Source organism: Phoxinus phoxinus (genome assembly GCF_949152265.1).
Source record: "Phoxinus phoxinus genome assembly, chromosome: 8".
Lineage (NCBI taxonomy): Eukaryota > Metazoa > Chordata > Actinopteri > Cypriniformes > Leuciscidae > Phoxinus > Phoxinus phoxinus.
In genome coordinates, this window is record NC_136883.1 from 1,833,377 (window position 1) to 1,838,381 (window position 5,005).

Genomic DNA, 5,005 nt, shown 5'->3' on the forward strand with positions numbered 1-5,005 from the left:
AGATCACGTTAGTCAAGTTCGCATCAGTGACTCTCAGCTGATCCTCTACCTATAGGAATATGACACTATCACTGTATACATATATAATCTCTTCAGTATTATCAGCAGCGATGGCGTTTCTCAGGATCTCATTACCCTCCTCCCTCCCCAGCTCCTCCTGTCTCCAGTCAGGATTTGGCGTTGTGATTCCCCTTGAATCAGAATAAATTCTCGAATTATGTTGTACTTTAAAATCTTGAATTAATGATATCTGCAATACATTCATGTTGGTTCTGTTGTTCTATATAGCTCTTATTGTTTATAGCTCTTATCCATGCTAGACTGCATTGATGCGCAGGGAGTTCTCGCCCAGAACAGAACCATACCGCCAATCCAAACTGTATGCTAATTGTCAATCATATTCGACGATAGTGGTCCTGACAGAAATTACATTTTGAATGTTCAGATGACAATCCAATAGATCAGTCTGCACATGTTTACACTTTAGCAAGGTCAAGGTCATGAATTGGATTCCCCATGATAATAAAACATTGATGGTTACAGCTGTAAATGACACTATTGTTTTGTGTTTTATAATACGGCTCTTGGTGTATCCGTGCACTTCTTTTAGTTGCCTGACAGCATTACTACAGTTTGCAAGTGAAAACAGTTTTCAGAACTTACTGGAAACATTAGCCAAACGTTTTTAGAACATATTTGTGTTATCTGGTAAAGCAGCTGTTGTCTCTCACACTTACCATGCTGACCCGAATCCCAAACCAGACAGATGAAGTCACGTCCCAGCCACCATTACTTTATCATGCCTTCATACAGGCCAAGAATACTGAACTGAGTGTCTACAGACTTCCTCAAAGGCCAAGAAACCCAAGGAACAAGTTGTGTCTTTTTTCAAGTTTATACTATAGTATACACTGTGCTGCACTGCATCCCACAATGAATGAGACCCATAAGCCCTTGTGCTCATTAATTATGGATGTTTGGGCACACAGTGAATACCTGGCCAGGGATGGACTGACACTCAGAATCAATCTGGAAACTTCCCTTGTGGAAAAGAAGTGCACTGTGTTGAATGTGCTCTTTTAGTGTACTTCACATTCTACAGGAATATTGGTTACACTTTATTTTAAGGTGTTCTTGTTACAGTGTAATTATGAATTAGGGTTAGGATTGGGGTTTGCTTTAGGGTTAATTCCATGTAATTATTACACTGTAAAATAAAGTGTTACCGGGATATAAAAAAAGTAAAGGTTAAACTTAAAGAGAGAGCACACTTTTATAACTGTTTCTTAACACACTTTAAGGACACTTATATATACTATAATTTAGTATGCTATAGGGCCCTATTTTAACGATCTGAAACGCAAGTATCAAATGCGAAACGCAAGTAACTTTGTGGACGGATCTCGGCGGGATAAACGACTCTTGCGCCCGACGCAAATGTAAAATGTGTTGGTCTGAAGTCGCTTCATTACTCAAAGGTGTGGTTTGGGCGTAACGTGAAATAAACGTGAAATAAACCAATCAGAGCGTCCTCTCACATTCCCTTTAAGAGCCGGCGCGCTTGTTCCACGGCGGATCGCTATTATAACGGCGGATTGCTATTATAACGGCGGATCGCTATTATAACGGCGGATTGCTATTATAACGGCGGATTGCTATTATAACGGCGGATCGCTATTATAACGGCGGGTTTGCCGGCGCACGCCAGGAGCGGTTCACAGCCAAGGAGACCGGCGTTCTCGTCAGGACCGTAAAACACAGAGAAGTGACATTGGGGATGATGGGAGAAACCCAAATTAGCTTCGGTTAAACAGGCGTATAATAATTTGGGTAAATGTGTAATCTAGATTTATGCCCATTTTTTCACATCTTCACGGACACAACAGTGATTTCCTCGTGTGTTAATATTTTTCCTCGTAATAATGTATGATTTGCAAAAATGAAAACTGCTGCGTCTGTTTAGATGAGAGAATCAAAGTGTGTGTGTTGTTCACACGCTACATAATGGCCAAGCACGCGCCCTTAAAATAGCATCTGACTAACGCGCGGCGCCGCTGTCTTTAGACTGGGTTTCTCCTGGTCAGCGGCGGAGTTGTTTTCTGAAACTGCAGAATATCACCAGGGAACGTTTGCGCCGGAACACACTCCTCTTTTCACTGAATCGCTCCCGCGAGCGCAAGTTCATTCCCTAATTTACCGACGTGCGTCTGTGGAGGGAAGAGTCGCTGTGCGCGGGTGCAGAATAGGAATGATACATGCGGCGGTGTTCAAAGTCCATTGCGCTGGCTGCAAGATACGGCCCATAGTCTTTTCGGTTACACTATATTTTAAGGTGTCTGTGTTACAGTGTAATTATTTAAGTACTGAGTAATATTAAGCAACTACATGTACTCACTATAGGGTTAGGGTAGCATTAGGGTTCAGTTGAAGGTTAGCTGCATGTAATTATGCATAATTTACTGTTATTACTACGGTAATGTAACATATGTAACAAGGGCACCGTAAAATAAAGTGTTACCGTCTTTTCTTCTGTATTATGCTGTATATCGAGTGGACCACTTCTGGAACAAGAACAAATGTGGGCGGGGCTTGATTTTGTCCGTGGACAATTGATTGGCTTATTGGATGGTTGTGGTTTGCTATTGGTGGATCTCATGTGAGTGACAGATTGCCCCGCCCTCATCATCAGAGAAGAGAAGAGATGATGTGTACAGATAAATCATTTGTAATAAATACTGTAGTAATTCTGCCAGGCAAACACAAACAGTTATGTTTGTAAATCATGAAAAGTACACAAAGCGCTGTATTATAAAACACAAAACAGTGCTGTCATTTACAGTAACAGAGCTGGAGCCATTTATACAGTGACATCAACACAGCTAACCAAAAATATGCCAGATAACTTTGAATCAACGTTCTATTAACGTTACAGGAAAAAGTGTTCTGTTCCCTGTTAGCTGTGCATACAGTAACTCAACTTGAACTGTTCAGAATGACTTCATTTCCGCATGATCCGAGCGCTGCAGAAGAACAGATGTTGCGCAGCGAGAACCGCAGAGTAAAGGAGATTCAGAGAGAGAGCCTAAGGCAGATCATCCTGTAATTTTCCACCTCATGATCAGAGTCGGGTTTATACAGGACACACACTGCACGCTGAGTCGCAATACTGATACAGTTCATATGAATTTTAACTTTTATTGTTTGTCTTTAAGTCTTTGAACGGGTTGGCGAGTCATCAGTCCCTGAGGTCCTCTGATCAGTTCATCTTAGTGGTTCCCAGATCCAGATTAAAACTTAAAGGAATATTTCACCGCTGGAAAGATGAATGTGTATTTAAATTGGGTCATTTATGTATTAGAAATGTGAAATTATTTTAGAAGTCGGTGCCTTCTATACTGAGAAAAGCCAGAAAATGCATTTTTGGCTCATGTGGATGAAAGACAACAACTCCCAGAATGCACTTGCTTCGCTGCCCTACGAGGCCATGCCCAAGCCACGCCTCCCGGTTACAGAGAGCGCCATCATCCGCAACTGTTCCTCGCTGTATTGCGTATGTAAGGGTTAATGCCCGACGAGGTGTCCATTGTCAGGTATTAATGGACGACGGCGAGGCGTGAACCGTCCGGCGCGCAGCGGAGTCCATTAATACCTGACAATGGACACCTCGAAGGGCATTAACCCGCTTATACCATGTTCCCTTGCCAAATAACACATTTTTAAAACATTAGTTTATATTTTAATTACTTTTACGAACAGTTTTAGAACTCCTTTACGTGTCCTACATCACTTTTTAATGGACACCCTGCAGCCAATCAGAATCGAGTATTCACCCAGACCATGGCTGTAGTCTCGAGCCTCTGTCCAGGAAAGCCTCCGATGTTGATGATGATGATGATGCTAAATGATGATTTTTGCCTCATCTGAGGTTTTATTCCACACACACAACACAGAAATCTCTCTCGCCTCAGGAGGACATGCGGGAGGGAAGCACGGTCATTCAGAAATACTACCGGGTTTCTACTGATACAAAGCTTAATGCTAATCGGTGAAGTATCCCTTTAAGGGCGATGTGGTTTTTCAGTTGCCGCCCACAAACTTTGGAATTCATTGCTTTTTTGTATTAGATCTGCTCAGACCATTTCCAGTTTTAAAGCGGTGGTATAATGCCCTTTCACAAGATGTAAAATAAGTCTCTGATGTCCCCAGAGTGTGTGTGTGAAGTTTTAGCTCAAAATACCCCACCGATATTTTTATATATCATGTTAAAATTGTCACTTTTTGAGGGTGAGCAAAACACAGCGTTTTTGTATCTGTCCCTTTAAATGCAAATGAGCTGCTGCTCCCGGCACAGGGGGCGGAGCTTCAAGTTTTTAATTCAAAAACTTTTAGCCTTTTATGTTCAAAGCGGAGTCAGAAAGATGGAGAGACTCGAGAAGAAGTGACAACATGTAGAAGCAAGAAGACGTCTCTGAATGTTAGTTGATGAATTTATGTAGATTATGTCCAGTCATTGATTAGCATATTCTGTCTTGATAATCTGTAAATCGTGTTCAGGGGGCGGCGTTTATGTAAATTTTAGGGTTGGTGATGTCACTAACCCAGGAAGAAGCTCGTGTAGTTCCTACCAGCCGTTTGTTGTAGTCCTTAAAAAGCAATTTCTTTAAAAGCAAATATCTCCCTTTGCTGTGAGCGTTGTAACTTTGCAGATGTTGTTTATGATCAAACACAACATTACACACTAACTACAGTTAGAAAAGTTCTTAGGTGTGTGGTTGTTTTATGTTTCCTTGTTTTATTATCATTGATGTACATCACTTTGGGAAAACTTAGTTGTATTGAAATGTGCTTTAAAAAAAACATGTATGTACAATATGTGGTTTCACTGTAGGTAACGGTATGCTGTCAGACAACTAAAAGAAGTGTACCAAGAGCTGTATTATAAAACACAAAACAATAGTGTCATTTACAGCTGTGACCATATGTTTTATTATCATGAGGATCCGAT